A 13,738-nucleotide genomic window follows, 5' to 3' on the forward strand; every position below is an offset into this window, starting at 1 on the left:
TCCTTTCCTTTTATATGGCATAGCAGATGGTCCTTATATTTACCCCATTGTGTACCCTCTTCTGTCACTTCCAGAAAACTGGCACAATTCTGAATGAAGCCATTTCAGTTTTCAGGGAAACTTACTTTGGTATCTTGGACAGGCTAAAGGTGCCATAAACAATAGCTGTCAACACCATTTAGCATTGACCCTAAGTGGTGAAAGGCTTTTGTGGGGAAAAACATGGGAAAAAACTCCCATGAGTCTCTTTGAAAGGACTTCTGGATATGTTGTCTATTCCTTTCCTTTTGACAATTTTGGGGCAGCTGCAGGGGTTAATTCCTCCCTTTCCTGTTGACCAAGCTCAAGCACAATCTGGTTTAGTAGGTCTTTTATCCTGTTTATGCTCTTTATCCATGCTTTTCAATGTCTGACCTTTGTTAGTTGGCCAGTTTTTCCAAGTGTTTTGTTTTCTGGTTAATGTACACCGATATGGTGCTATTACAGTGTTTGGTAGAATGACTTACAAAGAAAGAAAATTTTCATTTTTCTTCTGTACACAAGCATTACTTGAAGTTAAACATAACTAATGAATTCTGACATGTGTTTTATCAGTTGTGCTTTACCAAACTTACATGTTGGCCTGTACAATTCATTGAAGTTGTTCTGACAGTTACATTTTACAGAGTGGAAAGATACAGCCAGGCTGAACGACACACTGTGTACATGTCCTTCTGATGGGAGTTCCTCATGATGAATGTTTCCGTGATTCATGTTTTTATAAAGAATGCCAAAGGGATGACTATGGATATATCGCTTGTCATAACTTGTAGTTCAGTTAACAATAGTGAAGTAACTGTTTAAAAAAACAGCTATTGTACAGGAATTTTCAGTTATGTTTGCTTTGCAAGACTTCAAGCAAGCATGACATGGGATGTGCTAGACATGTCTCATGACTTTGAACTGCTGGGGTAAAAAGGCTACTGCAAGTAAGAGCAGATTTGTTAATTGCTCCTCTCTGCAAACATTCCTGCAGCAATACATTCTGTTCCCACTGCACACCTTTTGGACAGTGGTGGAAGCCTTCTTTTAACTTCACTGCTGCTCTGCAGAGCTCAGTGCTCAGTCTGTGCAAATACAGATGGAACTACGAAGAGAGAAGTGGGTCCCATCTCTTGGACTTCGCAGAGCACAGCACTGCGGTGATCTGAGGGCTTGAGCCTGCTGCTGGCATCACCAGCATGGAAGGCAGAAGTGGCTTTGGGAGTGTGAAAGTGGGCAGAAGGAAGTCGAGTTTCATAATGCATGGAGAGAGTTCTGTCCCACTGTTAGGAATGGCTCCTCTAGATTCAGTGACAGCAGAGCTATTTCTTGATAGAAATGAATAATTGGAGTGGAACCAACAAGGGAGTCTGCAACAGGACCAAATAGGAAGGCTGTAAAGCATTCCTGTTGGTTAATTTCCTTGCAGGAAGGAATTAAATTCATAGTAAAAAGTATGGATAATTCTTACCATTATCAGTAATAATAACACCAGGATCATAAACAACAATTAGCAAAAACCAATTTAGCCTGTTACTCCATAGCAACTTGAAAGAGGCCTGCTTTACAAACAAGGCAAAAAAATTTTGCTTCTATTTCTAAACATCATACCTTAACAAATACCATGAACAATGTCTTGTTCATGACAACAGGATGTCATGAACAAGAGGAGGAAGCTGTGGTGAACTTGTACAGGACGAGTTGACAGAAGAGTAATCTCAAATATGGCATCTGGCTTGCAAATATGTTGTATTCTATCCTAATTATGCAAGAACTATGAATCTGATTTGACAACAACCATTAGGCAAGTTTTTTTCTGAAGAATAGAGAAATTTTCCCTTTCTGTTCTTTACAAGGTTTCATCCCTTCCTCCAGGCTAACTTCTATACTATTCCCTACTAGGATGTGATACATTAATGCAGTTTTGCAAACAGATGAGAGGCTATTTTTGACCCCAAATCTGTGACAAAGTTGGTAAAAACAGAGCTACCTTGAGATGGTAATGACACATCACTAATTACCTGGTGTCCAAAAAGAGGAGAAATAGGAAATTTATTGAAAATTAGGCTGTAAATATTTAAGGACTATTTTCTTAAGCAAAAAGGAGATATTTTAGTACAACTATTGTCCATGTCTGTAAATAAACTGTATCACAGTTGCAGGCTATTTCAATCAGCATCCACATAGACATATTCATCCTAATATTAAGTAAGGTTTGAAGAGACCAATTTAAAAATCTTGCTGCATAGAGTGAAGGCAAATTCTTACTTCTGGATATTTGATTAAGACAGCTAAGCAGTGCTGCCAGTAGTGTGTACACGTATGTAAACTTCTGGTTTCCCACATGAACTTACTGAAAGTGAGAAATTGTAATGCCAAAATCTGGAACCTATCATCAAAATAATGAGCTGCCAGAGCACACTTGCATAAAAATTTCAGTTTAAAGTATTGCATTAAAAAGCCTCTCTGAGAGGCTGTGAAAGGTGTAATGATTCTACGGTTATGCATCTCTTGATACTCAGATCTGGTTTTATTTAATAAATAGTAAAAGCAGCAACATTCTCAGTGCTTTTTGAAGAAATGTGGGAAGATGTGTTCTGTAGTTGTATTGCTCAACTGCATCTTTTCATCAAATACAGAGGAAGAAATCAGGTAATGTGCTCTTCCTAAATTGTAAGGATACTTTGTATGCTGCCTAAAATAATCTGATAATGATATATTGTCTGATATGACCTAAGAATTTTCATGCTTTCATTTTAGTATGAGACATCCCAAAATGAGAGTTCTACTCTTAAATCAAGAAATAGATAAATGTTTGGATACTGGTTTTCCTAAATTCCACTCCCCAGGTGATTTTTCTCATTTCTGCAGTTCACATTGTTGGTCCTCTCTTCATCTTTCTCTGTCAATATTAAATCAAGATGTTACATTCTTTTTGATGTGAATGGGTGACAGATCCTGGATGAAAAGTCCAAGATAATTCATGAATTCATAACCCTAATCCAGGCTCTACTATCCATGAGAACCAAAACAGAGTATGTACTCTCATATTTGGTTTTTCCAAAGGCTCTTAGGGTACTTCAGTTCCAGGCAGAGAAAGGAATAAAGAAATGGATAATCTCTTCAGAATTTTCCATATGCTTTGTTCAGAGAATGGCGGATCAAGTGTTTTAAACAAAGAAAGGAAGGAAACTTTGATTTCTTGCCAAGAGATTGAAACCTCCTGATCTTTTGCCAAGCTAGTTTATTTTCCTGCCAACAGTTTCCTCACCTTAAACAGCTCCTTTTCATCTGTAAAGCTAATGGCAATGAAGGAAACAGGCTCTGCAGAATGGCAACACTAAGAATCTGCCCTAGTTTATGTAGGGACAGATTCACTTTCAAATTTTGATATGTACCTGAAAACCCAATTCTCAGCTGGGAGTCACCCCAGGTGATTCCTAACCAAACTTTACTTTTTTTTTTCTCTAAGTGCATCAAAGTTACTGGCTTTGTGAATGTTGATCTCTCATTGAACAGGAATTACTTAACTGCTTTTGCTATTGAATAAAATATGACCCCGATTTTCAGGATTCCATATCTTCTGTCTTTTAAAAAATGTTGAAATATACTGAATTTAAGAAACTGAACTCCTTTGAAGTGAATGCATCAGTTCTGAAACTCAGACTCCTTTAAAACTGGTGAGTTAGTTATTGCAGTTACACAGATTCTCAGTGGTCATACTGCTGATTGCAGTGCACTCTCTAAGCAGATATGTAGCACAAGTCTTAGATATTTCATTATTCCTTTTTTGGTGAGAAGAACAAGATAATGAAGATGTTTGGTATAGTCTGAAGTCAAAGGCTGGGTAACATGACAAAGTTTTTAGTTTTATTATGCTAATAACCCAAGACCAGATATGTGTGATGAAATTATCTTCTGTGTAGTAATAGAGTATAAATCTTGCATGCCCCTTCAGCGTGTTGTCCCAATCATATTTATGCAGGGCTAATTAATAGAGGACTTAGTCATCTACAGGTATCTGTTTAGTCTTTAGCTGAGAGTAAAACAGAGGGAAGGCCTTTAACTGGAAAACTGTAAATTGAAACAGTAATGAAAATTACTAATTTTGAGGGGAGAAAGTTGTAATTTGTGAGCTGTATTAACAGTGTCATTCCAGCCTTTGTCTGGATGGACACAGGGATAATTTGTTATTCTGAGATGCATGGAGTGGTCAGTGTGGCAGACTGTAAAGGATTGTTCTGAAATGACCATCATATTGGCATTATCTGAAAAGTAGACATTTTGAAATCAGTTTAAGACAGGATATGCAGGACTTTAAATCTTCACTTTAATCAGGAGTGGCAGTAAATGCATGAATTGTGTTCTGTTCCTGCAATCTTCCGGTAAGGAGAAAAATAGACTCATTCTGTAAAAGGTATTCTTTTAAACAAACAATGCCTTTTTTTTTTTTTTAACAGTAGCAAGAGAGCAAATGCTGCCTGAATCTTTCTTTTCCCCTTGGATGTACTTTCTAATTTATAGTAAATTAAGTGAACAACCCTCTATTAATTTGTTTTTTCTTCATACAGCTAGCAGACCACAATTAATGTTTCTACCAGCAGAACTGATAAATAAGAGAATGCAGAAATGTTTCAGACTTTAACACACCTCTCTGGGTCACCTAGATGATATGAAAATATTTGGATTATTTAGAAGAAATTTATTTATTAACAGTAAGTGAGAACTCTCCTGAAGCCTACAACCAGCAGGCAAAGACCAGGGTGTCTAAAGTAATTGTCCAACTGCAATGAACTTTTGTGTATCCATCTCCAGAGGGATGGTTTACCTACCAACTCCTCAGTTGCTCAACTTACTATTTATAGATTACTGCACAGTCATTTGTATAGTTTTCTGTTTCTAGTGACAACACAAATGGTTTTGTCAATGTAAAGGGCTTTTATTTCACTGGAGAAGCAAAGCAGTGGGGAGGGAGACACAAGGAGAGCCAAGGAGAGCAGCTTGGAGCACAATATTTGTGCTCAGAAGAATTCAATTTAAAAATACTTGTTTTTTATAAGAGTCTCTGTGGTCACAGATGCTTATCTGTGTAATACTAAATGACACCCTAAGGATTTTTTTGGCTATTCTGCTGCTTCAAGTTCAGACAGCAGCATTTTTATTTACTTTATGCTTTATATTAGCTGTTTTTAGAATATGGAAAAGTCTTAGAGGAAGAAAAAAAAATCTTTAACTATATGGTAGGACACACCCTTATGAAAGAACATTGTCCTTCTTTTCTGACTTGAGCAACAGCCATGAGTTCTAATAAAAGAATACTTCATATTTCAAGGTGCCAAAAGGATTTATTCTGAAATTAGTAGCTGAAAAGTAGAACAAGTAGTGTACTGAACCCAGCACTACTTGACTCAAGCTGAACACAAACTTAGAAAGGTACCATGAAAGAAGGAATTTTTTATTTAATAATAATCTTAATCAGATAATTGTCTCTACAAACTGATTTATTATGTATTATCTGACCCAAAAGAAGTAAAAACTCTTATGTCTAGGAAACAGCAGAATATGTATCTTACAGGGTAAAGGCTCAGAACCAGCCCTGGAAATCTCTCAAAATGCACACACAATCTCTGCATAAGCCAGAAGCAAAGCAAAAGCTAGTAAAAGAAATACAACCTTTATCTCATCATTAACTTATTTTCCATCTGCACATCAATCACAGATTAAGAAGTCTGTCCCAAATGTAATTAAAATGGAAAGACAACTATGATAGAAGTATAATACTTACACCTTTTTAATTTAATGCAATGCAGGAAATGAAAATTAAATTATGATTTTTGCATAGAGTTACAGGCTTTTTAAAAGTTAATGGCTGAGGATTGCAAATGAAGATTTGTGTCCTTCTGCTACGGAAATGGCACTAATGGCAAAACCTGGATCCCCAGTGGCTTCCCCCCAATCAAAGATTTCTTAGGTCTGTGTTCAAGAACATTGTTTAGCAAGAATTGCTGGCAATTCCTTATGCTGCATAAACAATTCCTTCTCCCACATAAATACAGAGTAAGTCCAGTTAGTGGCTTACTTGTCTCCCAGTTTACTTAAGGGTATGTACATGCGGATAAGATGAACTGGGTTTGTATCTTGGTAGTATGAATCCTTAATGATTAAATAGAGAGACCTAATTTAAAACCAAGTTTTGAAATTGGGTCTACTTCTAAGAATACTTTAAAATACAGAACACATACCTACAAGACACATAACTGCCCTACCTGGACTCCACTGTGGGTGCTGACAATGATTTAGGATCTAACAAAAAAATCGGCTCCGAGATCATCTCAATGACTTTATAATTACCAAGGAGGAGGGGACAGCTAAAATTGTATTTCATGGTCAAATTTAAGGTAGATGTTTAGTATTTCCTGGTGCAGTATTTATTTGAACACTGTTTGGGGCAAAATATAATGGATTTGAGTATGAATTCATTGCCTATGATCTACACAAATGACTATTTTCTCTGCAGTCTCTTCAATGTTTTGAATGTGATTAACTCTATATTCTTCTGTTATAGTTACACAGGGAAGTCATGCCTCTCAAATACTGGTTAATAACCTTTAATAAGCTTGCTAATGACCTTTTCTATGTGCCAAATTAGAGTAGTCCATGTTGACATGGACAGCAGCTGTGCAGCAGCCTTAGCACTACAGCTGTGTTCAGTGCAGTGGCCAGCTATGCTCTGTTGAAATGCTGACAACAACACAGCACTGCTCTTCCTAGCACTTATGAAATACAGTTCCTTCAGCTATTTCATAAATTATCTTCTACACCTGGAAGCTGCACTGTGATTTCTGCCAGAAATCACAACCAGGTTTGCTCTTTCAGATGACTATAAGTACTTTTTTTTTATCTGATGTGGAATTACTTTTTAAAAATCCATTTCTGTGGCCCAGAGATGTTAACAAATAGATCTCAGGTATAGTCCATATGTCCTTGTCTGAGCATTAGAATGTGTACTATATTTGTACAAATCTATGCAGATGGGCTTTTATTATAAATAATGTTCTCTTTCTCATGTTAGCAAACAATTTCACCAATAAATAAAAAATGAAGATTGATGGTTTTAGAACAAAGTGCCCATTACAATTACAGCAGCAGAGAACTGCAATAACAAGGATGTAGAGAATTTCAGTCTATTTTTTAATACTCAGGGTTTGTTTGTAGTTTAAGATTTTATTTTCTCATAGGCTCTGTGATTATAACAGACCACATTTTGACAGGGTTTTCTTTTGATTTTTCAGTGAACTAGATCCTGCTCCTCCAGCTCCAACACTTCCATTCACGTATAGCAAGTATTTCTCCCAGCATGGGAGAAGATAGAGCAGCTTTGCTTATTATGCGAGCACTCAAATGTGGATTTTTGTTGCTTTTGTCTGCAGTATGAATCTGAAGAAAAACTTTCCCAAGCTTCCATGTTTTAAAAACTTACATTTTCCCATCCTCTTGTAGTAACCACTGTTGCCCTTAAAGTAGAGAGAGATAAGTTAAATGTTCTGTTTAAGTATAGTTTCCTTCCTTTCAAAGGATTGCATCTGGCAATTGGAGGTAGAATAAACATTTTTAGATTGTATTATGATTAGGAAGCAATGTAAAGGGAGGCCGGTTGTACGTGCTTGTTCAAATGTGAGAGAAATTGGAAAATACATATAAAAATAATTAAAAGCCTTTATTGGTGGCCCTGTTGGGAAAATCCACTAGCATTTACTGGGAATGAAATCTGCAGGAGACTGCAGAATCAAAAGGAAATTGGCACACAGATCCTATGCAGCTACAATTATTTTATATTATTCCTATAATACTTTCTTATAAAATTATGTTTTAGACTAAGTGTATCTACTGCCTTTTCACAACCACAGATAGTTGAAACTCAACAAAAATCAATTGCTAAGAGATTATAATTTTGTTTAAGGTGATTTGATAATTTGCTGTAAGGGTAGTACAGTGTTACTAAAAATGCTGTAAAAAAGACAGACCAAAAATAGACTAATGGTGGAATTCCCACACATTCAGACTAGAAAGAAAATGCTGACTTTCATTTTTCATTTTCAAAAGTTCTTTTTTTTTTCAACTTCCTTGTCAAAAATCATATAAATAAACACAATAACTGCCTAGCATAAAAATGGGATATTATCTCAATTTCTAAGCCTTGTGACTTTGTGTGGGCGTTCCACAATTGTACTTACTATAGGGATACTCCCTACGAGTGAATTTATCAGGAACAGATGGATGTAGGACTTCATGGAAAAAATGCTAAGCATCTGCAGTATCATTTGTGGTTAATGAGAGAGGAAGGTGGTTGGCTTTTTAACAAATCTAGCTCTCACTGAGGGGCAGACATACTCACAAAGACTTAGTAAATAACCCCAGATAAAAATATCAGGAGCTGTCCTGTGTAGCAGCTGGTTCAGTATTTTTATAACTTCAGTTTGATGCCACTATCACTAAGGTGTATATCTGTAACACACACTATTTGGATTAGGAAGTAAAATGGAACATTCCCAAAGCAAGCAGATTACAATACATTTCAGTAGTTAAAGAGGAAGTACAATGCAATGGTTTATATAATACTGTGAACTTTCTGCTAAACAGCACATAAAAGCTGGCTTGCTATATTGTTTTTCACTAATGTATGCTCAGAAGGACTAATAATAGGCCTTATGAGTCACAAGCATTCATTAAGTAAGCCACCAGAGTTTAAAAAACATAACAGTTGAGCTCTAGTCTGTTTGAAGTGAACAAGTAAATTAATATGTTTTAAGTAATAGTGACTCTTTTAAAAACACTATAATTATATGCTTCTAAATATTTAAGATTCTTTATCCTATGCAAAACCATCATGTTAATTACTGGATTAGCAAGAATATCTTTCAAGACCAAATTTGAACCCATCTTCTAGGTTTTAAAACACATTTGGAATGCTTAACTCCCTCACAATGGTCCCAAGGGGAAATGTGTTACTTTCACTCGTGTCTGGTTACTGGGGAAGGCACAGTTCAGGCACAGGGTTTGGTTTGCAGGGAAAAGCTGCTTTCTGCTTTACTTATCCCGCTGGCTTGATTTGGGTGCAATTAAATGATTTGTTCAAGATCACTGAGGGATTCAGTGACTTGACTGGGGGAAGAAAGCTGGGCTGGGAAAACTGAAAATACCCGTTCCCATCGTGGGACAATTTCTCAGTACCATTTAAGTAAATTAGAGAGGCAACCTATTGTATTTCAGAGTCATCTGCACAAACTGCTGCATTGTATAGATGAAATGTTCATCAGTAGGGAAATGCAGATACAGAAAGAAAATGGAAAGAAACAGATGAACACTTCCATGTGACAGATATCTTAACAGACATATCAGATAAAAACCAGAAAAATTTAAACTAAATTTAGTCCACCAAAGACTGTTGGTTTTGTAGGTATCCCTTGTAGAGGAAAAGTTTATAGTGATTCTTTCTTGCTTGTCTTTAGCCATGTACGAGTCAACCTTTAAAAACTATATTTTGTATACAGCTGACAGGTTCCTTTGTTTTCTTTCAAAGTTCCTTTGTTTTCTTTTGTTTTGTTGTTGTTTAATCTTTTTTTTTCCTGGTTTTTTAATGACCTAGAGACATGTCAGTACTATCATGTTGGTATGGTACCACTGCTTTTATCAGTAAGATTGGATGACTGCAAAAGCCTTCCCTGCTTCATGCATTGGTAACTGGTAAGAGTAAGGAGTTGTCATCAACTATGACAACAGAAGGCAATGACATATGCACAGTGGCTCATAATTTTCATCACAAAATTTGGTGGTAAAGGGTATTGAAATTTAGTATTTTCCTATGTATTTTCAGGGTCAGAACAAAATGCTGCAGCAAAGACAGACTCCTGCAATTTCTTTCTATCCTCTTCTTTCCAAACCTGACCTCACTTCTCCAGGCCTTTCATTCCCTCTAACATCAATTTTTCAACAGTGTTTTGTCTTCATAGACTCTTCATTTCAGCCTCAGTCTCCTGACTTAGCCAGTGCTGGCTTTCTCCTTGGCTTGCTGCCTGAGTCCCCTGCTGAACTCAGGATGTGGTTCTGCCAATCTAATTGTGGGCTGTTACTGAAAGGGGTAGTCCGTCCCATTCCTCCTACTGTCTGTCCTGGTCTCCCTTGTGAGCTGAGTCAGGGAACTAAACTTGTATAGTTCCTTTTCTTTCAGTTCAGCCCTCTGAATCAGGTCATCATGGGGTAAAATGAACACCAGTGCTAAAAATCACAGCCAGGGTTGGAAGGGACAGTGGAACAGGGAGAGGAGGGACCTCCCCCTCTTTCAGCAGGACTTGATAATTAATGTGAGTTTCATCATAAACTGAATTTCTGGCCCCAAACTCCTCTCCCTGCCTCTCTTGCACTTCATTTTCCCCCTTAAGCCCTTCTTGCTAAGGTTTCCCATTTGTCCCTGCTCTTTCTGCTCCCATCCCAGAGAGAGCCATGAAATAATGCCAGCTGTCTTGCCCAGCTCCCTTTTCTTCTGTCTCAGACCTGTTCGTCACTGATGCAGACAGACTTTGCCAGTAAACTCCTGTGGTCCCTCACTCAGTTGCTGTTTACAAAGTATTAGCTCAAGAGGATAGAAAATGCTTCAGAAATTAAGATAGGTACCTCATTTTTATAAACTCTTCTCAAACCAGCTTTTGTTAAGAAACTCTTTTACTTGTCTATGAAAAAAAATTTGAAACTGAACTCTGGCAACATGATATAAAATTGATAAAACCTCTGATAGTTATGAAATTCATACAAATTGAGCTTTCCTCACTTTGAACCCTTTGTATTAAAAATAAGCAGTGGAATAGTTTTTAACAATAGTTAGAGTCTCTTGTTCATACTGTAAACAAATGCTGAATATCTGGGCAGAAATCTCTGCATAATGTAAGTCAACTCCCATTGACTTCACAGGAGTTATCAAGCTATATATGAGAGCAGAATCTTGTCTCTGTGAATAAAGGAGTTTTTTCCAGAGTGAGGGGGCTCTGCACAATGAATGCATTTTTACCAGCCCTTTCTGATTCATTGGCAAACTCCCAAACACAAGAACTGTTTCTGTACTCTTTCTACTCTCACAATGACAGACATTTTCTTTTTCATTTTTAGTGGGAAGTCTTTTGTACGTATTTTTCTCATAAAAACGTGTGTCTCGGTATTTTGTATAGTGAAGTAGAAAGCATTTTTCAGTCACAATATTTTTGAAGTTGTTCCTTCCTGAGTTTATTGTGTATCTTCCAATTCCAGTTTAAACTTAGCTGAAGATAAAGAAGCAGATTTGAGCCTGATGTGTACGTCTCCTGCAATTCAAAAGCTGCTTTGAAATGAGGCTGGGCAGGCCCCTCTGGAAGTTCCAGCAGCTCCAGGGAGTTATCCAAGTCGTGCCAAAGTTGTGTCATGCTGTGGTCCACCCTAGACCCAAACTAGAAAAGAAGGGATGGATTTCTACTTTTCAGGAATTCTCCAACGGGCCAAAGTGAAATTCCCTTTAGCAACAGACATGAAAAACCTTCCCTTGTGCTGAAGAAATGCCCTCTACAGAGTTTCTGTACTGCTAACAATTACAATCTTGCCTCCTATCATATTTTATTTTTTCCCCAGAGTTCTGCATGACAATTTTTAAGAAGAACTTAGCAGGTATGTTTAGTCAGTATTTTGAAGTTTGCAATATTTTGTGTTGTATGGTGTACAGTTTTAGCATCATCACCATACCTTATTTTCAAGGTGTTTTTCCTCCTGCTGTGCTCTGTGAAATAAGTATTACTGATGACACCATTACAAAGATCAGCCATACAGATAAAGCTGCCTCTCCAGAGAAACAAGAAATTGTAAACTGAGGGGCACTCTTAGTGCTGAATGCTCTGTGAGATGTGCCCACACTTGACAATGTTCAGATACCCATATACAGAACCAGCAGTGCCATTCCCTCATTTCTCTCTGTGGAACCAGCTCAACTATTTCAGTAACCTCCTGACACACATGACTGGATTTCTTCCAAACCTGAGTTAAAACCTGTCTTCAAAAAGTATATCTAATCTCATGTTTAAAACCCAAGCAAAGGTATACCCACTATCTCTGCTGATAAAAAATATTTAAATGTTTGATTGCCCTCACAGTCAGAAAATGTCAACATTAGGTTTGTCTTACTCCAGTTTCCAGCAAATGGATACCATTGCCTTTGTCAGCCAGGTTGAAAAGGTCATACTATTGAGATATCTTTCCTATATTTAAGAACCTTTTCAGAGTAATCCAGTCTCTTCTCAGTTTTTTTTTCTTTTCTTTCAGAAGCTAAATAAGCTGAAATGTGGAAGCTTCATATTCTACGTTAGCTTGTTTTGTGCTCTCTGGATAATTTTTCAGTACACTTTGAACTATCACTAATATTTCCCTATATTGTAAATATCAGAAGTGGCTGCAGGTGTTTTTGTACCATTTCTTCACCAATGTGTGCAGATGTCTGCTTGCCAGAGGACAAGTTTTTATGCCCATTAGATTGCATTAGTTCTTCTGCAGTTGCTGTGATGTAGCAATGCCAGGGCTGTGCCAGGGCTGTGCCAGGGCTGGGCCCTGCCCACCCTGACTCTGGGGCTGATGTCCAGGCCTGGGCTCTCACAGGAACGTGTGGCAGATCAGGCTGTGCTCATTCAGCACTTTGTATTCACGGGAGGATGGAGGCGCCCTTCCATTATTCTACCTGGGAGCAGTGAGTTTATTGCGGGTTTGTATGTCCATGAGTCAGGATGTTGACCCCCCTCCATCTCGGAAGCAGTCTGATTTTCAGTGGGGGTGAGGATCCACTGTTCCATCCAAATCAGGCTGAGCTGTAGGAGATCGTTGATTTTAAAAATGAGCACAATAGTTATTAGAGTAAAACTGAGCCTCTGAAACTCACTGGAGCAGAGTACGGAAAGATTCCTGTGTTTTAGGATGTGCAGGCTGAAGAGTTTCAGTGATGCTGGGTAATACTAGTTCCTCTGATACTTTGGTTTACAATTTCTTTAATTAAAATAAATTAATATATTTAGCTGTTGACATTTCATTGCATAATGTAGGGCTTGGACGTTCCTTAGAGACAATCTGATTTTTTAAAATCTATATTAATTTCCACAGTTTATTGCATCTAGTCAACTTTAATGTTATTGAATCCATGTGGTGCCCAGTCCAAAAAGATTGATATAGGTACATTTTGCTGACATGTTATTCCCTAATAGTGTATGATACTTATTTGAATAAACTGGGAGAAATAATGCAGCAAAGCAGATGTTAAAATGGAATGATAGTCAGTCTTTTGCTTGGTGACATTTAGAAGAAAAATAAAAATGGAGATGGCTTATTTCTAGGCTGAAATGGAATCTGTTAGCTGAGCAGTGTGGCATGGAGTGATTAGTGAGTGATACATTATTTTCTGCTGTTGCTCTACAGCAAATAGAATGACTTAGATGTTGTAGTGTAACAGTAAAGACCACTGGAAGCAGACATTCAAGAGGCAAATAGGTTTATTCTATTTTATACTTTATATTTACTGCTTTCTGGCAATATTGCAATCGTTGTAAAGATTTAAACTAATCATGTTGCTAAATATGCATTTCCTCATAAGACATCTCCTAAATGGCTTCTCTTACATTTTTAAGATGTAGTCTGGTGTAGCTTTCTCACTCGGGTTTGG

The sequence above is a fragment of the Prinia subflava genome, chromosome 11 (genome assembly GCF_021018805.1).
Source record: "Prinia subflava isolate CZ2003 ecotype Zambia chromosome 11, Cam_Psub_1.2, whole genome shotgun sequence".
Taxonomy (NCBI): Eukaryota; Metazoa; Chordata; class Aves; order Passeriformes; family Cisticolidae; genus Prinia; species Prinia subflava.